Here is a 22,431-nt window from a genome sequence, read left to right as displayed (position 1 = left end):
TGCCTGCACTTTTCGGCTTGCTGCTGCTGCAATCCACGCGTTTTAGATCTGCATAACTCCACCTCTTTAAACACAGCACCTTCACCCCCTGCTGTTCCCACCCGCCTCAACACCGTTGGAAGGGAGGAGAACCAATTAAGGCGGGGGGTGGGGTGGAACGAGCAGCTGTCTACCCTTAGCAGGAGGGCTCCTGATTACATACCTCTCCTGCTGCTGCTGCTGCTGGCTGTCCAGCAGCAGACTGAAGGTGGCTGCTGCTGTGCACAGGTATATAAAGGCTCAGAGCCTATTATGACATGCGCAGCCAGCGTTCCATTGCCACATTCCATCTACTGCAGGCAGGATACCTGGCTGGCTGAATGTCGCTGAGAAGCTCACAGAGACCGCCATAAGCAACAGTTTAACAGAATGCCACAGAATAATCAACCAAACTTTTTGGGTTGGGTTCTCTTTTATAGTCTGCAGGCATTAAATGAAAGAAGTCAGTGTTCCAGCAGAAGGAGACAACGTTTCAGAAAAGGCATTGTAGCAAACCAAAAAAGAAATTTTAAGCGCAGCAGAGTAACCAGCGCACATACCTGTTAGCTCAGGTGAGTTTAAAAGGCTGCTGTTGATAACAAGGGCATTTGCTAAATAGATGGTGTGTGTGCAACAATATACTGAAAGGTCAATTATATTGTGCAGCTTATCTCACCACCTGTAGTTATTTAGGTGAAAGCTCCAAAATGCTTGCCTAATATGTCTGTTTATCCAAAAGGAAGTAAAAAGGGAGAGCTAGAAAGATAGCATTGCATCACATTACATGGCAATGCAATGCACAGTTGCTGAAGTTGAACCAAAATGAGCTTGTAATCTGGCTTCTGCAACTTTGAACATGAAAAATCCAATGAGGAGAAGAAAAGCAAAGCCAAAGAGTCCATCCCAAAATCCGACAAACAAGCAAAATGAACAAAAAACATTGAATTCAATTCTTTCTGATTTTAGAAACTGCATTAAAGAAGGGGTGCACCGGTCCTGGAGATACTGCAATACCAGGTCAATGCGTGGAGTGGACAGAGCAAGCTCTTTTTCCATCTCCCTGTTCTAAAAATCCATTTAATATATGGTCCCCAGATAGGGGACGTATCAGATATTAAACTGATAAGAACAGATACTACACTTGATCTTAGCCAAAAGGCCGAGAAGCGATAACCAGAATTGGTTTCAAACTACGGAGCCACCCAAGGATCCTGAAAAGTCCATTTGTGGAGATGAGCTCCTGGACTCCCGTTAAGAAGACATGTTGTCAACCTCTAGATCCCTTACATGCCTGCACTTTTCGGCTTGCTGCTGCTGCAATCCACGCGTTTTAGATCTGCATAACTCCACCTCTTTAAACACAGCACCTTCACCCCCTGCTGTTCCCACCCGCCTCAACACCGTTGGAAGGGAGGAGAACCAATTAAGGCGGGGGGTGGGGTGGAACGAGCAGCTGTCTACCCTTAGCAGGAGGGCTCCTGATTACATACCTCTCCTGCTGCTGCTGCTGCTGGCTGTCCAGCAGCAGACTGAAGGTGGCTGCTGCTGTGCACAGGTATATAAAGGCTCAGAGCCTATTATGACACGCGCAGCCAGCGTTCCATTGCCACATTCCATCTACTGCAGGCAGGATACCTGGCTGGCTGAATGTCGCTGAGAAGCTCACAGAGACCGCCATAAGCAACAGTTTAACAGAATGCCACAGACTAATCAACCAAACTTTTTGGGTTGGGTTCTCTTTTATAGTCTGCAGGCATTAAATGAAAGAAGTCAGTGTTCCAGCAGAAGGAGACAACGTTTCAGAAAAGGCATTGTAGCAAACCAAAAAAGAAATTTTAAGCGCAGCAGAGTAACCAGCGCACATACCTGTTAGCTCAGGTGAGTTTAAAAGGCTGCTGTTGATAACAAGGGCATTTGCTAAATAGATGGTGTGTGTGCAACAATATACTGAAAGGTCAATTATATTGTGCAGCTTATCTCACCACCTGTAGTTATTTAGGTGAAAGCTCCAAAATGCTTGCCTAATATGTCTGTTTATCCAAAAGGAAGTAAAAAGGGAGAGCTAGAAAGATAGCATTGCATCACATTACATGGCAATGCAATGCACAGTTGCTGAAGTTGAAGCAAAATGAGCTTGTAATCTGGCTTCTGCAACTTTGAACATGAAAAATCCAATGAGGAGAAGAAAAGCAAAGCCAAAGAGTCCATCCCAAAATCCGACAAACAAGCAAAATGAACAAAAAACATTGAATTCAATTCTTTCTGATTTTAGAAACTGCATTAAAGAAGGGGTGCACCGGTCCTGGAGATACTGCAATACCAGGTCAATGCGTGGAGTGGACAGAGCAAGCTCTTTTTCCATCTCCCTGTTCTAAAAATCCATTTAATATATGGTCCCCAGATAGGGGACGTATCAGATATTAAACTGATAAGAACAGATACTACACTTGATCTTAGCCAAAAGGCCGAGAAGCGATAACCAGAATTGGTTTCAAACTACGGAGCCACCCAAGGATCCTAAAAAGTCCATTTGTGGAGATGAGCTCCTGGACTCCCGTTAAGAAGACATGTTGTCAACCTCTAGATCCCTTACATGCCTGCACTTTTCGGCTTGCTGCTGCTGCAATCCACGCGTTTTAGATCTGCATAACTCCACCTCTTTAAACACAGCACCTTCACCCCCTGCTGTTCCCACCCGCCTCAACACCGTTGGAAGGGAGGAGAACCAATTAAGGCGGGGGGTGGGGTGGAACGAGCAGCTGTCTACCCTTAGCAGGAGGGCTCCTGATTACATACCTCTCCTGCTGCTGCTGCTGCTGGCTGTCCAGCAGCAGACTGAAGGTGGCTGCTGCTGTGCACAGGTATATAAAGGCTCAGAGCCTATTATGACACGCGCAGCCAGCGTTCCATTGCCACATTCCATCTACTGCAGGCAGGATACCTGGCTGGCTGAATGTCGCTGAGAAGCTCACAGAGACCGCCATAAGCAACAGTTTAACAGAATGCCACAGACTAATCAACCAAACTTTTTGGGTTGGGTTCTCTTTTATAGTCTGCAGGCATTAAATGAAAGAAGTCAGTGTTCCAGCAGAAGGAGACAACGTTTCAGAAAAGGCATTGTAGCAAACCAAAAAAGAAATTTTAAGCGCAGCAGAGTAACCAGCGCACATACCTGTTAGCTCAGGTGAGTTTAAAAGGCTGCTGTTGATAACAAGGGCATTTGCTAAATAGATGGTGTGTGTGCAACAATATACTGAAAGGTCAATTATATTGTGCAGCTTATCTCACCACCTGTAGTTATTTAGGTGAAAGCTCCAAAATGCTTGCCTAATATGTCTGTTTATCCAAAAGGAAGTAAAAAGGGAGAGCTAGAAAGATAGCATTGTATCACATTACATGGCAATGCAATGCACAGTTGCTGAAGTTGAACCAAAATGAGCTTGTAATCTGGCTTCTGCAACTTTGAACATGAAAAATCCAATGAGGAGAAGAAAAGCAAAGCCAAAGAGTCCATCCCAAAATCCGACAAACAAGCAAAATGAACAAAAAACATTGAATTCAATTCTTTCTGATTTTAGAAACTGCATTAAAGAAGGGGTGCACCGGTCCTGGAGATACTGCAATACCAGGTCAATGCGTGGAGTGGACAGAGCAAGCTCTTTTTCCATCTCCCTGTTCTAAAAATCCATTTAATATATGGTCCCCAGATAGGGGACGTATCAGATATTAAACTGATAAGAACAGATACTACACTTGATCTTAGCCAAAAGGCCGAGAAGCGATAACCAGAATTGGTTTCAAACTACGGAGCCACCCAAGGATCCTGAAAAGTCCATTTGTGGAGATGAGCTCCTGGACTCCCGTTAAGAAGACATGTTGTCAACCTCTAGATCCCTTACATGCCTGCACTTTTCGGCTTGCTGCTGCTGCAATCCACGCGTTTTAGATCTGCATAACTCCACCTCTTTAAACACAGCACCTTCACCCCCTGCTGTTCCCACCCGCCTCAACACCGTTGGAAGGGAGGAGAACCAATTAAGGCGGGGGGTGGGGTGGAACGAGCAGCTGTCTACCCTTAGCAGGAAGGCTCCTGATTACATACCTCTCCTGCTGCTGCTGCTGCTGGCTGTCCAGCAGCAGACTGAAGGTGGCTGCAGCTGTGCACAGGTATATAAAAGCTCAGAGCCTATTATGACACGCGCAGCCAGCGTTCCATTGCCACATTCCATCTACTGCAGGCAGGATACCTGGCTGGCTGAATGTCGCTGAGAAGCTCACAGAGACCGCCATAAGCAACAGTTTAACAGAATGCCACAGACTAATCAACCAAACTTTTTGGGTTGGGTTCTCTTTTATAGTCTGCAGGCATTAAATGAAAGAAGTCAGTGTTCCAGCAGAAGGAGACAACGTTTCAGAAAAGGCATTGTAGCAAACCAAAAAAGAAATTTTAAGCGCAGCAGAGTAACCAGCGCACATACCTGTTAGCTCAGGTGAGTTTAAAAGGCTGCTGTTGATAACAAGGGCATTTGCTAAATAGATGGTGTGTGTGCAACAATATACTGAAAGGTCAATTATATTGTGCAGCTTATCTCACCACCTGTAGTTATTTAGGTGAAAGCTCCAAAATGCTTGCCTAATATGTCTGTTTATCCAAAAGGAAGTAAAAAGGGAGAGCTAGAAAGATAGCATTGCATCACATTACATGGCAATGCAATGCACAGTTGCTGAAGTTGAACCAAAATGAGCTTGTAATCTGGCTTCTGCAACTTTGAACATGAAAAATCCAATGAGGAGAAGAAAAGCAAAGCCAAAGAGTCCATCCCAAAATCCGACAAACAAGCAAAATGAACAAAAAACATTGAATTCAATTCTTTCTGATTTTAGAAACTGCATTAAAGAAGGGGTGCACCGGTCCTGGAGATACTGCAATACCAGGTCAATGCGTGGAGTGGACAGAGCAAGCTCTTTTTCCATCTCCCTGTTCTAAAAATCCATTTAATATATGGTCCCCAGATAGGGGACGTATCAGATATTAAACTGATAAGAACAGATTTTTTGATTGAATATATCTTTTATTAGCACAAAAAATAAGTTAACAGACAGTGTACAGTGCCGCAGCCCAGTACACACAGAATTCTACATCATATTTACATAGCATGAGGATACGACGCACTAACTAGACACATCACACCCCTATGCTACACAAAACACTCAATCTGAAAGAAAAAGCATGTCAATCAATACAGTACGACGAACCGTGATAAGGGATGGGGATTGGGAAAAAGGGGATGGGGAGGGGAAAATCACAGGCCCGAAGCTTTATTGAAAGACAAGACACATAAGGGGAGAGGGGGAGGAGGGGTTTAGTCCTCATCCTCGTCCTCCGGACTTTCCACGATGGAATAGTCTCTGAGCAGGCTGTGGATCAGCCTGCGGCAGTCCTGGATGGACATCCTCTCCCTCCTCAAGATGAGCCGGTTCCTGGCGACCCAAACGGCATCCTTGAAGCAGTTCATAAGTCGCCAAGCCTCCTGGATGGCTCCGACGGTATGAACCCCAGGGAAGAGTCCGTAAAACACAGAATGGTGCGATAGGCTCGCCCTGGGGACAGAGTTCCTCAGGTCGTCCTCAAGGGCAGTCAACAGGCGCTGTGCAAATCCGCAGTCCCAAAAAGTGTGCAAAGATGTTTCCTCCACGAAGGGGCACCTTGGGCAGTACCGGGTCTTGCACAGGTTCCGGGCATGCATGAATGACCGGACGGGCAGTCCGCCCTGAATCGCCATCCACGACAAGTCCTTGTGCCCGTTGGTCAGCCTGTCAGACGACACATTTGTCCACACAGTCTCCAGCGTGTCCTGGTGAAGTCCTATGATGTTCTCCACGTCATCCTTGGCTCTGATGAGCTTGTGGATAGTTTTGGGCTTCCACAAGTCGGGCTTGAGTCCCTCCAGTTGATGTTCCCCCACAAATCGAACGACGTCTCCGTAGAACCATGGCGTCGTCCAGTTGTAGGGGAAGGAGCTGTCCCACTTGTCCCAGCCGAGTCGCCTCCAAAGAGGAAGCAGGAAGAAGCGAGACATGGACCTGCCCGCGGAGCCATTCTTGACTTGCAAAGTCCGGCGGACACAATCACACACAAAAGAGGATCGCAGGAGGGTGGGGATATCTGGAACGCCCTTCCCACCCTTGCGAGGCTCCTTGTACATGACGGCCCGCCTGACTCTGTCCATCTTGGATCCCCAGACAAAGTGAAACACTGTCCTGGTAATGGCCCTGCACACAGTGACGTGTGGGGGCCAGGCCTGCGCCGTGTACTGCAAGACGGGCAGGACCTCATTACGCAGGACGAGTGCCTTACCCTCACAAGTGAGGTGTCTGAGGCTCCAGAGTCCGATCCGTTGCTTCACCTTGGCCAAGCGTTCTTGCCAGGACTTGAGGGCCGCTCCTTCCTTCCCGAACCAGACTCCCAGCACCTTGAGGAAATCCGGTTGAATGTTGAAGGGGAAGGGGGCGGAGGAGGCCGGCTGCCAATCCCCGAAGAGCATGGCTTCCGACTTCCTGCAGTTGACTTTGGCCCCTGAAGCCCAGCCGAACCTCTCACACGTCTGGACGAGGGCGTCGACTGAACCACGATCAGCGCAGAAGACGGTGACGTCGTCCATGTAGAGCGAGCACTTGACCTCGTGTCGTCCCGGACCCGGTGCGGTGATCCCTCTGATCTCTCCATTCTGCCGGATAGCCTCTGCGAAGAGTTCTATAACACAAACAAAAAGAAGAGGTGATAGAGGGCAGCCTTGTCTGACCCCAGAGAGGACAGGGAAGGGGTCAGTCTTCCAGCCGTTCACCAACACCGAGCTGTGGATATCAAAATACATCAGACGGACATACGAACAAAACATGTTACCCAAACCTAACCGGTGCAGAGCTCGGCCCATGAACTCGTGGGAAACCCGGTCGAAGGCCTTCTCCTGATCCAAGGAGACCAGGGCCGCGTGTGCGCGGCGGACCTTGATGTACTCGACCGTGTCCCGCACGAGAGCGAGGCTGTCTGCGATGCGACGTCCAGGGATGCCGCAGGTCTGGTCCGGGTGGATGATCCGTCCGATGACCGTCTTAAGTCGTGTCGCCATTGTCTTGGCCAGGATCTTGTAGTCCACGTTGAGCAGAGTGATGGGACGCCAATTCCTCAGGTCGCACCTCTCTCCCTTCCGCTTGTACAGGATCGTGACCATTCCTTCCCTCAAAGATGGAGGCATTCTACCCTCCACCACCATCTCCTCGTACAGGTCCAACAGGTCCGGACAGATGAGGTCTCCCAGCGCTACATAGAGCTCCGCTGGAAGACCAACACTGCCCGGGGTCCTGCCGGTCCTAAAGGATTTAGCGGCAGAGAGCAATTCGCCCACCATCAGAGGTTTGTCCAAGGCTGCCGTGCCTGCAGGATCAAGATGGTTAGTGATACCTGACAGGAACTTATCAGCAGCGTCGGGGTCGGTAGTCTTGTGGGAGTAGAGTTCGCTGTAGAAGTCGCTGACGACCTTCATCACGTCCTCCTTCCCACGTCGCATGTTTCCGCTCTCGTCTCGCAGCTCGTTCAGGGGCGTGTGACCGGCATGAAGTTTCCTGAAAAAGAATGAGTTACATTTCTCACCCTTCTCCAGATTCTCCACTTTGGAACGGAAGACGATTCGCTTGGACTCCTCCTCAAAGTGCCTTTTCAGGCTCTTCTTGGTCTCCTCCAGCTCCTCCCTCACGTCCCAGCCGCAGTGAAGAAGGTCCTGCAGCGACCGCAGCTCGCGCTGCAGCCCTCTGAAGTCCCTCCTCTTCTCACACGCCTGTTGTCGACCCTTGGCCTGAAAGAAACAGCGAAACTCAAGTTTAACATATTCCCACCAATCAGAGACTGTTTGGAAGATACCCTTGTAGGACTGCCACATTGCGTAGGCTGCTCTCAGCTCCTCCACGACTTCATCCTGAGCCAGCAGAGCACAATTCAGCTTCCAGGAGCCGGGGCCGGACGGAAAACCGTCGCCGAGGACACCTTGTAAGTGAATGGCTCTGTGGTCGGAGAAGAAGCAGGGGACCATCGAGTGCCTACTCTGCCTGACTGCCCGAGAGGTGAACACAAAGTCAATCCTGGAGCGGAGTGAGCCATCGGGTCGGCTCCACGAATAGTTTGTGGAGCCTCTCCCCATGGAGCCCACCACGTCCTGAAGAGAGGCCTCGGTTACCATCTCGATGAGCAGCTTGGACGTGATGTCCAACTTGGCAGATGTGCCAGAACTACGACCATCCTCCTCGATGGGGCAGTTGAAATCCCCGGCCATCACTAAGGTCCTGGTGGTGGCAAGCTGAAGCCGCAGGGTCTGGAAAAGCTCCAAACGCTCATTCTTCAGTGGGGACGCATACTACACTTGATCTTAGCCAACAGGCCGAGAAGCGATAACCAGAATTGGTTTCAAACTACGGAGCCACCCAAGGATCCTGAAAAGTCCATTTGTGGAGATGAGCTCCTGGACTCCCGTTAAGAAGACATGTTGTCAACCTCTAGATCCCTTACATGCCTGCACTTTTCGGCTTGCTGCTGCTGCAATCCACGCGTTTTAGATCTGCATAACTCCACCTCTTTAAACACAGCACCTTCACCCCCTGCTGTTCCCACCCGCCTCAACACCATTGGAAGGGAGGAGAACCAATTAAGGCGGGGGGTGGGGTGGAACGAGCAGCTGTCTACCCTTAGCAGGAGGGCTCCTGATTACATACCTCTCCTGCTGCTGCTGCTGCTGGCTGTCCAGCAGCAGACTGAAGGTGGCTGCTGCTGTGCACAGGTATATAAAGGCTCAGAGCCTATTATGACACGCGCAGCCAGCGTTCCATTGCCACATTCCATCTACTGCAGGCAGGATACCTGGCTGGCTGAATGTCGCTGAGAAGCTCACAGAGACCGCCATAAGCAACAGTTTAACAGAATGCCACAGACTAATCAACCAAACTTTTTGGGTTGGGTTCTCTTTTATAGTCTGCAGGCATTAAATGAAAGAAGTCAGTGTTCCAGCAGAAGGAGACAACGTTTCAGAAAAGGCATTGTAGCAAACCAAAAAAGAAATTTTAAGCGCAGCAGAGTAACCAGCGCACATACCTGTTAGCTCAGGTGAGTTTAAAAGGCTGCTGTTGATAACAAGGGCATTTGCTAAATAGATGGTGTGTGTGCAACAATATACTGAAAGGTCAATTATATTGTGCAGCTTATCTCACCACCTGTAGTTATTTAGGTGAAAGCTCCAAAATGCTTGCCTAATATGTCTGTTTATCCAAAAGGAAGTAAAAAGGGAGAGCTAGAAAGATAGCATTGCATCACATTACATGGCAATGCAATGCACAGTTGCTGAAGTTGAACCAAAATGAGCTTGTAATCTGGCTTCTGCAACTTTGAACATGAAAAATCCAATGAGGAGAAGAAAAGCAAAGCCAAAGAGTCCATCCCAAAATCCGACAAACAAGCAAAATGAACAAAAAACATTGAATTCAATTCTTTCTGATTTTAGAAACTGCATTAAAGAAGGGGTGCACCGGTCCTGGAGATACTGCAATACCAGGTCAATGCGTGGAGTGGACAGAGCAAGCTCTTTTTCCATCTCCCTGTTCTAAAAATCCATTTAATATATGGTCCCCAGATAGGGGACGTATCAGATATTAAACTGATAAGAACAGATTTTTTTTTTTTTATCGAAAGCCCGAATTCGTGTACAAAACCCGAGTGCGCTTAAAAAAGTGACAAGTGCCACAAAAAAAAGTGCACTAGGATGCTGGTCTTCTTGAAACCTTCTCCAAAAGGAGAAGGGTCCCCCAAACCATTCCCCGTCCCTCCGTGCCAGAAGGCCACAGCGAGGCACAGGGACAAATAGCCACCTCCAGCCGGAGCCAGAGGCGACCCAATCTTGCCCTCAATACCTGCCCGAGTTCTCACCCGAGCAAGGCACTGGGAGCCAAAGACTGTGCTCCCCTCCCGGAAGAGGGGAGCCAACAACGCTCTCCTCCCGAAAGAGGAGAGCCAGGGGGGTTCAGGGGGGAGCGGAACCTGATGGCCACACACTCCCCCCCTAGACCTGCCAAGAGAGGAACCCGTAAGGGAACCGCATCCCGACAAAATCCTAGTAAGGACGTGGACACACGTGAAAAAGTGGACACACAGTGACAAAAAAAAATTAAATAAATAGTGAAGGTTTCACAGTATAATACTGCCCGGACCTTCGACCGGGAATTGAAAAATTCCCCATCCTAAGGCCAGAAGGCCCGGAATAAGGGTGTGTGTGAAGAAAGAAATATTGAAGTGCTAGTGCAAATGTGCCATAAACTCAAGTGGGGTTCCCAATCCCAGTGAGTTAAGGCACCCCAGGGTCACCACTCCTGGGGCACTTCACACTTCGGGCTTTCGATCTTCCCCGGCCCAATGGCGTCGATCCTGGGGGGCCATGCTTTCCACCAGATGACTATATTAGCCACCTGGCGTACTAACAAGCGCCTAAACCCCAGTGTGCATAATGTATCAATCTACTAGGGCGGCAAACATCCAAAACCGCCTTTTCGAAAGATACTACACTTGATCTTAGCCAAAAGGCCGAGAAGCGATAACCAGAATTGGTTTCAAACTACGGAGCCACCCAAGGATCCTGAAAAGTCCATTTGTGGAGATGAGCTCCTGGACTCCCGTTAAGAAGACATGTTGTCAACCTCTAGATCCCTTACATGCCTGCACTTTTCGGCTTGCTGCTGCTGCAATCCACGCGTTTTAGATCTGCATAACTCCACCTCTTTAAACACAGCACCTTCACCCCCTGCTGTTCCCACCCGCCTCAACACCGTTGGAAGGGAGGAGAACCAATTAAGGCGGGGGGTGGGGTGGAAGGAGCAGCTGTCTACCCTTAGCAGGAGGGCTCCTGATTACATACCTCTCCTGCTGCTGCTGCTGCTGGCTGTCCAGCAGCAGACTGAAGGTGGCTGCTGCTGTGCACAGGTATATAAAGGCTCAGAGCCTATTATGACACGCGCAGCCAGCGTTCCATTGCCACATTCCATCTACTGCAGGCAGGATACCTGGCTGGCTGAATGTCGCTGAGAAGCTCACAGAGACTGCCATAAGCAACAGTTTAACAGAATGCCACAGACTAATCAACCAAACTTTTTGGGTTGGGTTCTCTTTTATAGTCTGCAGGCATTAAATGAAAGAAGTCAGTGTTCCAGCAGAAGGAGACAACGTTTCAGAAAAGGCATTGTAGCAAACCAAAAAAGAAATTTTAAGCGCAGCAGAGTAACCAGCGCACATACCTGTTAGCTCAGGTGAGTTTAAAAGGCTGCTGTTGATAACAAGGGCATTTGCTAAATAGATGGTGTGTGTGCAACAATATACTGAAAGGTCAATTATATTGTGCAGCTTATCTCACCACCTGTAGTTATTTAGGTGAAAGCTCCAAAATGCTTGCCTAATATGTCTGTTTATCCAAAAGGAAGTAAAAAGGGAGAGCTAGAAAGATAGCATTGCATCACATTACATGGCAATGCAATGCACAGTTGCTGAAGTTGAACCAAAATGAGCTTGTAATCTGGCTTCTGCAACTTTGAACATGAAAAATCCAATGAGGAGAAGAAAAGCAAAGCCAAAGAGTCCATCCCAAAATCCGACAAACAAGCAAAATGAACAAAAAACATTGAATTCAATTCTTTCTGATTTTAGAAACTGCATTAAAGAAGGGGTGCACCGGTCCTGGAGATACTGCAATACCAGGTCAATGCGTGGAGTGGACAGAGCAAGCTCTTTTTCCATCTCCCTGTTCTAAAAATCCATTTAATATATGGTCCCCAGATAGGGGACGTATCAGATATTAAACTGATAAGAACAGATACTACACTTGATCTTAGCCAAAAGGCCGAGAAGCGATAACCAGAATTGGTTTCAAACTACGGAGCCACCCAAGGATCCTGAAAAGTCCATTTGTGGAGATGAGCTCCTGGACTCCCGTTAAGAAGACATGTTGTCAACCTCTAGATCCCTTACATGCCTGCACTTTTCGGCTTGCTGCTGCTGCAATCCACGCGTTTTAGATCTGCATAACTCCACCTCTTTAAACACAGCACCTTCACCCCCTGCTGTTCCCACCCGCCTCAACACCGTTGGAAGGGAGGAGAACCAATTAAGGCGGGGGGTGGGGTGGAACGAGCAGCTGTCTACCCTTAGCAGGAGGGCTCCTGATTACATACCTCTCCTGCTGCTGCTGCTGCTGGCTGTCCAGCAGCAGACTGAAGGTGGCTGCTGCTGTGCACAGGTATATAAAGGCTCAGAGCCTATTATGACACGCGCAGCCAGCGTTCCATTGCCACATTCCATCTACTGCAGGCAGGATACCTGGCTGGCTGAATGTCGCTGAGAAGCTCACAGAGACTGCCATAAGCAACAGTTTAACAGAATGCCACAGACTAATCAACCAAACTTTTTGGGTTGGGTTCTCTTTTATAGTCTGCAGGCATTAAATGAAAGAAGTCAGTGTTCCAGCAGAAGGAGACAACGTTTCAGAAAAGGCATTGTAGCAAACCAAAAAAGAAATTTTAAGCGCAGCAGAGTAACCAGCGCACATACCTGTTAGCTCAGGTGAGTTTAAAAGGCTGCTGTTGATAACAAGGGCATTTGCTAAATAGATGGTGTGTGTGCAACAATATACTGAAAGGTCAATTATATTGTGCAGCTTATCTCACCACCTGTAGTTATTTAGGTGAAAGCTCCAAAATGCTTGCCTAATATGTCTGTTTATCCAAAAGGAAGTAAAAAGGGAGAGCTAGAAAGATAGCATTGCATCACATTACATGGCAATGCAATGCACAGTTGCTGAAGTTGAACCAAAATGAGCTTGTAATCTGGCTTCTGCAACTTTGAACATGAAAAATCCAATGAGGAGAAGAAAAGCAAAGCCAAAGAGTCCATCCCAAAATCCGACAAACAAGCAAAATGAACAAAAAACATTGAATTCAATTCTTTCTGATTTTAGAAACTGCATTAAAGAAGGGGTGCACCGGTCCTGGAGATACTGCAATACCAGGTCAATGCGTGGAGTGGACAGAGCAAGCTCTTTTTCCATCTCCCTGTTCTAAAAATCCATTTAATATATGGTCCCCAGATAGGGGACGTATCAGATATTAAACTGATAAGAACAGATACTACACTTGATCTTAGCCAAAAGGCCGAGAAGCGATAACCAGAATTGGTTTCAAACTACGGAGCCACCCAAGGATCCTGAAAAGTCCATTTGTGGAGATGAGCTCCTGGACTCCCATTAAGAAGACATGTTGTCAACCTCTAGATCCCTTACATGCCTGCACTTTTCGGCTTGCTGCTGCTGCAATCCACGCGTTTTAGATCTGCATAACTCCACCTCTTTAAACACAGCACCTTCACCCCCTGCTGTTCCCACCCGCCTCAACACCGTTGGAAGGGAGGAGAACCAATTAAGGCGGGGGGTGGGGTGGAACGAGCAGCTGTCTACCCTTAGCAGGAGGGCTCCTGATTACATACCTCTCCTGCTGCTGCTGCTGCTGGCTGTCCAGCAGCAGACTGAAGGTGGCTGCTGCTGTGCACAGGTATATAAAGGCTCAGAGCCTATTATGACACGCGCAGCCAGCGTTCCATTGCCACATTCCATCTACTGCAGGCAGGATACCTGGCTGGCTGAATGTCGCTGAGAAGCTCACAGAGACCGCCATAAGCAACAGTTTAACAGAATGCCACAGACTAATAAACCAAACTTTTTGGGTTGGGTTCTCTTTTATAGTCTGCAGGCATTAAATGAAAGAAGTCAGTGTTCCAGCAGAAGGAGACAACGTTTCAGAAAAGGCATTGTAGCAAACCAAAAAAGAAATTTTAAGCGCAGCAGAGTAACCAGCGCACATACCTGTTAGCTCAGGTGAGTTTAAAAGGCTGCTGTTGATAACAAGGGCATTTGCTAAATAGATGGTGTGTGTGCAACAATATACTGAAAGGTCAATTATATTGTGCAGCTTATCTCACCACCTGTAGTTATTTAGGTGAAAGCTCCAAAATGCTTGCCTAATATGTCTGTTTATCCAAAAGGAAGTAAAAAGGGAGAGCTAGAAAGATAGCATTGCATCACATTACATGGCAATGCAATGCACAGTTGCTGAAGTTGAACCAAAATGAGCTTGTAATCTGGCTTCTGCAACTTTGAACATGAAAAATCCAATGAGGAGAAGAAAAGCAAAGCCAAAGAGTCCATCCCAAAATCCGACAAACAAGCAAAATGAACAAAAAACATTGAATTCAATTCTTTCTGATTTTAGAAACTGCATTAAAGAAGGGGTGCACCGGTCCTGGAGATACTGCAATACCAGGTCAATGCGTGGAGTGGACAGAGCAAGCTCTTTTTCCATCTCCCTGTTCTAAAAATCCATTTAATATATGGTCCCCAGATAGGGGACGTATCAGATATTAAACTGATAAGAACAGATTTTTTGATTGAATATATCTTTTATTAGCACAAAAAATAAGTTAACAGACAGTGTACAGTGCCGCAGCCCAGTACACCCAGAATTCTACATCATATTTACATAGCATGAGGATACGACGCACTAACTAGACACATCACACCCCTATGCTACACAAAACACTCAATCTGAAAGAAAAAGCATGTCAATCAATACAGTACGACGAACCGTGATAAGGGATGGGGATTGGGAAAAAGGGGATGGGGAGGGGAAAATCACAGGCCCGAAGCTTTATTGAAAGACAAGACACATAAGGGGAGAGGGGGAGGAGGGGTTTAGTCCTCATCCTCGTCCTCCGGACCGTCCTCGATGGAATAGTCTCTGAGCAGGCTGTGGATCAGCCTGCGGCAGTCCTGGATGGACATCCTCTCCCTCCTCAAGATGAGCCGGTTCCTGGCGACCCAAACGGCATCCTTGAAGCAGTTCATAAGGCGCCAAGCCTCCTGGATGGCTCCGACGGTATGAACCCCAGGGAAGAGTCCATAAAGCACAGAATGGTGCGATAGGCTCGCCCTGGGGACAGAGTTCCTCAGGTCGTCCTCAAGGGCAGTCAACAGGCGCTGTGCAAATCAGATACTACACTTGATCTTAGCCAAAAGGCCGAGAAGCGATAACCAGAATTGGTTTCAAACTACGGAGCCACCCAAGGATCCTGAAAAGTCCATTTGTGGAGATGAGCTCCTGGACTCCCGTTAAGAAGACATGTTGTCAACCTCTAGATCCCTTACATGCCTGCACTTTTCGGCTTGCTGCTGCTGCAATCCACGCGTTTTAGATCTGCATAACTCCACCTCTTTAAACACAGCACCTTCACCCCCTGCTGTTCCCACCCGCCTCAACACCGTTGGAAGGGAGGAGAACCAATTAAGGCGGGGGGTGGGGTGGAACGAGCAGCTGTCTACCCTTAGCAGGAGGGCTCCTGATTACATACCTCTCCTGCTGCTGCTGCTGCTGGCTGTCCAGCAGCAGACTGAAGGTGGCTGCTGCTGTGCACAGGTATATAAAGGCTCAGAGCCTATTATGACACGCGCAGCCAGCGTTCCATTGCCACATTCCATCTACTGCAGGCAGGATACCTGGCTGGCTGAATGTCGCTGAGAAGCTCACAGAGACCGCCATAAGCAACAGTTTAACAGAATGCCACAGACTAATCAACCAAACTTTTTGGGTTGGGTTCTCTTTTATAGTCTGCAGGCATTAAATGAAAGAAGTCAGTGTTCCAGCAGAAGGAGACAACGTTTCAGAAAAGGCATTGTAGCAAACCAAAAAAGAAATTTTAAGTGCAGCAGAGTAACCAGCGCACATACCTGTTAGCTCAGGTGAGTTTAAAAGGCTGCTGTTGATAACAAGGGCATTTGCTAAATAGATGGTGTGTGTGCAACAATATACTGAAAGGTCAATTATATTGTGCAGCTTATCTCACCACCTGTAGTTATTTAGGTGAAAGCTCCAAAATGCTTGCCTAATATGTCTGTTTATCCAAAAGGAAGTAAAAAGGGAGAGCTAGAAAGATAGCATTGCATCACATTACATGGCAATGCAATGCACAGTTGCTGAAGTTGAACCAAAATGAGCTTGTAATCTGGCTTCTGCAACTTTGAACATGAAAAATCCAATGAGGAGAAGAAAAGCAAAGCCAAAGAGTCCATCCCAAAATCCGACAAACAAGCAAAATGAACAAAAAACATTGAATTCAATTCTTTCTGATTTTAGAAACTGCATTAAAGAAGGGGTGCACCGGTCCTGGAGATACTGCAATACCAGGTCAATGCGTGGAGTGGACAGAGCAAGCTCTTTTTCCATCTCCCTGTTCTAAAAATCCATTTAATATATGGTCCCCAGATAGGGGACGTATCAGATATTAAACTGATAAGAACAGATACTACACTTGATCTTAGCCAAAAGGCCGAGAAGCGATAACCAGAATTGGTTTCAAACTACGGAGCCACCCAAGGATCCTGAAAAGTCCATTTGTGGAGATGAGCTCCTGGACTCCCGTTAAGAAGACATGTTGTCAACCTCTAGCTCCCTTACATGCCTGCACTTTTCGGCTTGCTGCTGCTGCAATCCACGCGTTTTAGATCTGCATAACTCCACCTCTTTAAACACAGCACCTTCACCCCCTGCTGTTCCCACCCGCCTCAACACCGTTGGAAGTGAGGAGAACCAATTAAGGCGGGGGGTGGGGTGGAACGAGCAGCTGTCTACCCTTAGCAGGAGGGCTCCTGATTACATACCTCTCCTGCTGCTGCTGCTGCTGGCGGTCCAGCAGCAGACTGAAGGTGGCTGCTGCTGTGCACAGGTATATAAAGGCTCAGAGCCTATTATGACACGCGCAGCCAGCGTTCCATTGCCACATTCCATCTACTGCAGGCAGGATACCTGGCTGGCTGAATGTCGCTGAGAAGCTCACAGAGACCGCCATAAGCAACAGTTTAACAGAATGCCACAGACTAATCAACCAAACTTTTTGGGTTGGGTTCTCTTTTATAGTCTGCAGGCATTAAATGAAAGAAGTCAGTGTTCCAGCAGAAGGAGACAACGTTTCAGAAAAGGCATTGTAGCAAACCAAAAAAGAAATTTTAAGCGCAGCAGAGTAACCAGCGCACATACCTGTTAGCTCAGGTGAGTTTAAAAGGCTGCTGTTGATAACAAGGGCATTTGCTAAATAGATGGTGTGTGTGCAACAATATACTGAAAGGTCAATTATATTGTGCAGCTTATCTCACCACCTGTAGTTATTTAGGTGAAAGCTCCAAAATGCTTGCCTAATATGTCTGTTTATCCAAAAGGAAGTAAAAAGGGAGAGCTAGAAAGATAGCATTGCATCACATTACATGGCAATGCAATGCACAGTTGCTGAAGTTGAACCAAAATGAGCTTGTAATCTGGCTTCTGCAACTTTGAACATGAAAAATCCAATGAGGAGAAGAAAAGCAAAGCCAAAGAGTCCATCCCAAAATCCGACAAACAAGCAAAATGAACAAAAAACATTGAATTCAATTCTTTCTGATTTTAGAAACTGCATTAAAGAAGGGGTGCACCGGTCCTGGAGATACTGCAATACCAGGTCAATGCGTGGAGTCGACAGAGCAAGCTCTTTTTCCATCTCCCTGTTCTAAAAATCCATTTAATATATGGTCCCCAGATAGGGGACGTATCAGATATTAAACTGATAAGAACAGATACTACACTTGATCTTAGCCAAAAGGCCGAGAAGCGATAACCAGAATTGGTTTCAAACTACGGAGCCACCCAAGGATCCTGAAAAGTCCATTTGTGGAGATGAGCTCCTGGACTCCCGTTAAGAAGACATGTTGTCAACCTCTAGATCCCTTACATGCCTGCACTTTTCGGCTTGCTGCTGCTGCAATCCACGCGTTTTAGATCTGCATAACTCCACCTCTTTAAACACAGCACCTTCACCCCCTGCTGTTCCCACCCGCCTCAACACCGTTGGAAGGGAGGAGAACCAATTAAGGCGGGGGGTGGGGTGGAACGAGCAGCTGTCTACCCTTAGCAGGAGGGCTCCTGATTACATACCTCTCCTGCTGCTGCTGCTGCTGGCTGTCCAGCAGCAGACTGAAGGTGGCTGCTGCTGTGCACAGGTATATAAAGGCTCAGAGCCTATTATGACACGCGCAGCCAGCGTTCCATTGCCACATTCCATCTACTGCAGGCAGGATACCTGGCTGGCTGAATGTCGCTGAGAAGCTCACAGAGACCGCCATAAGCAACAGTTTAACAGAATGCCACAGACTAATCAACCAAACTTTTTGGGTTGGGTTCTCTTTTATAGTCTGCAGGCATTAAATGAAAGAAGTCAGTGTTCCAGCAGAAGGAGACAACGTTTCAGAAAAGGCATTGTAGCAAACCAAAAAAGAAATTTTAAGTGCAGCAGAGTAACCAGCGCACATACCTGTTAGCTCAGGTGAGTTTAAAAGGCTGCTGTTGATAACAAGGGCATTTGCTAAATAGATGGTGTGTGTGCAACAATATACTGAAAGGTCAATTATATTGTGCAGCTTATCTCACCACCTGTAGTTATTTAGGTGAAAGCTCCAAAATGCTTGCCTAATATGTCTGTTTATCCAAAAGGAAGTAAAAAGGGAGAGCTAGAAAGATAGCATTGCATCACATTACATGGCAATGCAATGCACAGTTGCTGAAGTTGAACCAAAATGAGCTTGTAATCTGGCTTCTGCAACTTTGAACATGAAAAATCCAATGAGGAGAAGAAAAGCAAAGCCAAAGAGTCCATCCCAAAATCCGACAAACAAGCAAAATGAACAAAAAACATTGAATTCAATTCTTTCTGATTTTAGAAACTGCATTAAAGAAGGGGTGCACCGGTCCTGGAGATACTGCAATACCAGGTCAATGCGTGGAGTGGACAGAGCAAGCTCTTTTTCCATCTCCCTGTTCTAAAAATCCATTTAATATATGGTCCCCAGATAGGGGACGTATCAGATATTAAACTGATAAGAACAGATACTACACTTGATCTTAGCCAAAAGGCCGAGAAGCGATAACCAGAATTGGTTTCAAACTACGGAGCCACCCAAGGATCCTGAAAAGTCCATTTGTGGAGATGAGCTCCTGGACTCCCGTTAAGAAGACATGTTGTCAACCTCTAGATCCCTTACATGCCTGCACTTTTCGGCTTGCTGCTGCTGCAATCCACGCGTTTTAGATCTGCATAACTCCACCTCTTTAAACACAGCACCTTCACCCCCTGCTGTTCCCACCCGCCTCAACACCGTTGGAAGGGAGGAGAACCAATTAAGGCGGGGGGTGGGGTGGAACGAGCAGCTGTCTACCCTTAGCAGGAGGGCTCTTGATTACATACCTCTCCTGCTGCTGCTGCTGCTGGCTGTCCAGCAGCAGACTGAAGGTGGCTGCTGCTGTGCACAGGTATATAAAGGCTCAGAGCCTATTATGACACGCGCAGCCAGCGTTCCATTGCCACATTCCATCTACTGCAGGCAGGATACCTGGCTGGCTGAATGTCGCTGAGAAGCTCACAGAGACCGCCATAAGCAACAGTTTAACAGAATGCCACAGACTAATCAACCAAACTTTTTGGGTTGGGTTCTCTTTTATAGTCTGCAGGCATTAAATGAAAGAAGTCAGTGTTCCAGCAGAAGGAGACAACGTTTCAGAAAAGGCATTGTAGCAAACCAAAAAAGAAATTTTAAGTGCAGCAGAGTAACCAGCGCACATACCTGTTAGCTCAGGTGAGTTTAAAAGGCTGCTGTTGATAACAAGGGCATTTGCTAAATAGATGGTGTGTGTGCAACAATATACTGAAAGGTCAATTATATTGTGCAGCTTATCTCACCACCTGTAGTTATTTAGGTGAAAGCTCCAAAATGCTTGCCTAATATGTCTGTTTATCCAAAAGGAAGTAAAAAGGGAGAGCTAGAAAGATAGCATTGCATCACATTACATGGCAATGCAATGCACAGTTGCTGAAGTTGAACCAAAATGAGCTTGTAATCTGGCTTCTGCAACTTTGAACATGAAAAATCAAATGAGGAGAAGAAAAGCAAAGCCAAAGAGTCCATCCCAAAATCCGACAAACAAGCAAAATGAACAAAAAACATTGAATTCAATTCTTTCTGATTTTAGAAACTGCATTAAAGAAGGGGTGCACCGGTCCTGGAGATACTGCAATACCAGGTCAATGCGTGGAGTGGACAGAGCAAGCTCTTTTTCCATCTCCCTGTTCTAAAAATCCATTTAATATATGGTCCCCAGATAGAGGACGTATCAGATATTAAACTGATAAGAACAGATACTACACTTGATCTTAGCCAAAAGGCCGAGAAGCGATAACCAGAATTGGTTTCAAACTACGGAGCCACCCAAGGATCCTGAAAAGTCCATTTGTGGAGATGAGCTCCTGGACTCCCGTTAAGAAGACATGTTGTCAACCTCTAGATCCCTTACATGCCTGCACTTTTCGGCTTGCTGCTGCTGCAATCCACGCGTTTTAGATCTGCATAACTCCACCTCTTTAAACACAGCACCTTCACCCCCTGCTGTTCCCACCCACCTCAACACCGTTGGAAGGGAGGAGAACCAATTAAGGCGGGGGGTGGGGTGGAACGAGCAGCTGTCTACCCTTAGCAGGAGGGCTCCTGATTACATACCTCTCCTGCTGCTGCTGCTGCTGGCTGTCCAGCAGCAGACTGAAGGTGGCTGCTGCTGTGCACAGGTATATAAAGGCTCAGAGCCTATTATGACACGCGCAGCCAGCGTTCCATTGCCACATTCCATCTACTGCAGGCAGGATACCTGGCTGGCTGAATGTCGCTGAGAAGCTCACAGAGACCGCCATAAGCAACAGTTTAACAGAATGCCACAGACTAATCAACCAAACTTTTTGGGTTGGGTTCTCTTTTATAGTCTGCAGGCATTAAATGAAAGAAGTCAGTGTTCCAGCAGAAGGAGACAACGTTTCAGAAAAGGCATTGTAGCAAACCAAAAAAGAAATTTTAAGTGCAGCAGAGTAACCAGCGCACATACCTGTTAGCTCAGGTGAGTTTAAAAGGCTGCTGTTGATAACAAGGGCATTTGCTAAATAGATGGTGTGTGTGCAACAATATACTGAAAGGTCAATTATATTGTGCAGCTTATCTCACCACCTGTAGTTATTTAGGTGAAAGCTCCAAAATGCTTGCCTAATATGTCTGTTTATCCAAAAGGAAGTAAAAAGGGAGAGCTAGAAAGATAGCATTGCATCACATTACATGGCAATGCAATGCACAGTTGCTGAAGTTGAACCAAAATGAGCTTGTAATCTGGCTTCTGCAACTTTGAACATGAAAAATCCAATGAGGAGAAGAAAAGCAAAGCCAAAGAGTCCATCCCAAAATCCGACAAACAAGCAAAATGAACAAAAAACATTGAATTCAATTCTTTCTGATTTTAGAAACTGCATTAAAGAAGGGGTGCACCGGTCCTGGAGATACTGCAATACCAGGTCAATGCGTGGAGTGGACAGAGCAAGCTCTTTTTCCATCTCCCTGTTCTAAAAATCTATTTAATATATGGTCCCCAGATAGGGGACGTATCAGATATTAAACTGATAAGAACAGATACTACACTTGATCTTAGCCAAAAGGCCGAGAAGCGATAACCAGAATTGGTTTCAAACTACGGAGCCACCCAAGGATCCTGAAAAGTCCATTTGTGGAGATGAGCTCCTGGACTCCCGTTAAGAAGACATGTTGTCAACCTCTAGATCCCTTACATGCCTGCACTTTTCGGCTTGCTGCTGCTGCAATCCACGCGTTTTAGATCTGCATAACTCCACCTCTTTAAACACAGCACCTTCACCCCCTGCTGTTCCCACCCGCCTCAACACCGTTGGAAGGGAGGAGAACCAATTTAGGCGGGGGGTGGGGTGGAACGAGCAGCTGTCTACCCTTAGCAGGAGGGCTCCTGATTACATACCTCTCCTGCTGCTGCTGCTGCTGGCTGTCCAGCAGCAGACTGAAGGTGGCTGCTGCTGTGCACAGGTATATAAAGGCTCAGAGCCTATTATGACACGCGCAGCCAGCGTTCCATTGCCACATTCCATCTACTGCAGGCAGGATACCTGGCTGGCTGAATGTCGCTGAGAAGCTCACAGAGACCGCCATAAGCAACAGTTTAACAGAATGCCACAGACTAATCAACCAAACTTTTTGGGTTGGGTTCTCTTTTATAGTCTGCAGGCATTAAATGAAAGAAGTCAGTGTTCCAGCAGAAGGAGACAACGTTTCAGAAAAGGCATTGTAGCAAACCAAAAAAGAAATTTTAAGCGCAGCAGAGTAACCAGCGCACATACCTGTTAGCTCAGGTGAGTTTAAAAGGCTG

At 47.0% G+C, this 22,431-nt stretch overlaps 13 non-coding genes and 2 pseudogenes across 13 annotated transcripts; all 15 read right to left on the bottom strand.

Annotated features, from left to right (window-relative positions):
- Positions 1–998: 998 nt before the first annotated feature.
- On the bottom strand, positions 999–1,189 carry LOC141206756 (U2 spliceosomal RNA). Its single transcript, XR_012277299.1, has one exon. It is a non-coding gene; the product is annotated as a U2 spliceosomal RNA (small nuclear RNA).
- A 1,115-nt stretch (positions 1,190–2,304) lies between these two features.
- On the bottom strand, positions 2,305–2,495 carry LOC141206754 (U2 spliceosomal RNA). Its single transcript, XR_012277298.1, has one exon. It is a non-coding gene; the product is annotated as a U2 spliceosomal RNA (small nuclear RNA).
- A 1,115-nt stretch (positions 2,496–3,610) lies between these two features.
- LOC141206753 (U2 spliceosomal RNA) lies at positions 3,611–3,801 on the bottom strand. Its single transcript, XR_012277297.1, has one exon. It is a non-coding gene; the product is annotated as a U2 spliceosomal RNA (small nuclear RNA).
- A 1,115-nt stretch (positions 3,802–4,916) lies between these two features.
- LOC141206217 (U2 spliceosomal RNA) lies at positions 4,917–5,109 on the bottom strand. The gene has a single exon (XR_012276881.1). It is a non-coding gene; the product is annotated as a U2 spliceosomal RNA (small nuclear RNA).
- A 4,468-nt stretch (positions 5,110–9,577) lies between these two features.
- LOC141206267 (U2 spliceosomal RNA) lies at positions 9,578–9,762 on the bottom strand. Its single transcript, XR_012276922.1, has one exon. It is a non-coding gene; the product is annotated as a U2 spliceosomal RNA (small nuclear RNA).
- Positions 9,763–10,556: 794 nt separating this feature from the next.
- On the bottom strand, positions 10,557–10,648 carry LOC141206412 (U2 spliceosomal RNA; annotated as a pseudogene).
- A 1,115-nt stretch (positions 10,649–11,763) lies between these two features.
- On the bottom strand, positions 11,764–11,954 carry LOC141206752 (U2 spliceosomal RNA). The gene has a single exon (XR_012277296.1). It is a non-coding gene; the product is annotated as a U2 spliceosomal RNA (small nuclear RNA).
- A 1,115-nt stretch (positions 11,955–13,069) lies between these two features.
- Positions 13,070–13,260, bottom strand: LOC141206751 (U2 spliceosomal RNA). Its single transcript, XR_012277295.1, has one exon. It is a non-coding gene; the product is annotated as a U2 spliceosomal RNA (small nuclear RNA).
- A 1,115-nt stretch (positions 13,261–14,375) lies between these two features.
- LOC141206216 (U2 spliceosomal RNA) lies at positions 14,376–14,568 on the bottom strand. Its single transcript, XR_012276880.1, has one exon. It is a non-coding gene; the product is annotated as a U2 spliceosomal RNA (small nuclear RNA).
- Positions 14,569–15,038: 470 nt separating this feature from the next.
- LOC141206402 (U2 spliceosomal RNA) lies at positions 15,039–15,177 on the bottom strand (annotated as a pseudogene).
- Positions 15,178–16,292: 1,115 nt separating this feature from the next.
- Positions 16,293–16,483, bottom strand: LOC141206750 (U2 spliceosomal RNA). Its single transcript, XR_012277294.1, has one exon. It is a non-coding gene; the product is annotated as a U2 spliceosomal RNA (small nuclear RNA).
- A 1,115-nt stretch (positions 16,484–17,598) lies between these two features.
- Positions 17,599–17,789, bottom strand: LOC141206200 (U2 spliceosomal RNA). Its single transcript, XR_012276865.1, has one exon. It is a non-coding gene; the product is annotated as a U2 spliceosomal RNA (small nuclear RNA).
- A 1,115-nt stretch (positions 17,790–18,904) lies between these two features.
- Positions 18,905–19,095, bottom strand: LOC141206749 (U2 spliceosomal RNA). Its single transcript, XR_012277293.1, has one exon. It is a non-coding gene; the product is annotated as a U2 spliceosomal RNA (small nuclear RNA).
- A 1,115-nt stretch (positions 19,096–20,210) lies between these two features.
- LOC141206046 (U2 spliceosomal RNA) lies at positions 20,211–20,401 on the bottom strand. The gene has a single exon (XR_012276712.1). It is a non-coding gene; the product is annotated as a U2 spliceosomal RNA (small nuclear RNA).
- A 1,115-nt stretch (positions 20,402–21,516) lies between these two features.
- LOC141206559 (U2 spliceosomal RNA) lies at positions 21,517–21,707 on the bottom strand. The gene has a single exon (XR_012277112.1). It is a non-coding gene; the product is annotated as a U2 spliceosomal RNA (small nuclear RNA).
- Between the last annotated feature and the right edge of the window lie 724 nt (positions 21,708–22,431).

This window comes from Phyllobates terribilis, unplaced genomic scaffold (genome assembly GCF_046119375.1).
Source record: "Phyllobates terribilis strain yellow unplaced genomic scaffold, ASM4611937v1 Scaffold_142__1_contigs__length_4687701, whole genome shotgun sequence".
Classification (NCBI taxonomy): domain Eukaryota; kingdom Metazoa; phylum Chordata; class Amphibia; order Anura; family Dendrobatidae; genus Phyllobates; species Phyllobates terribilis.
The sequence above is the reverse complement of the archived record's forward strand: the minus strand, read 5'-3'. Positions and strand labels throughout refer to the sequence as shown.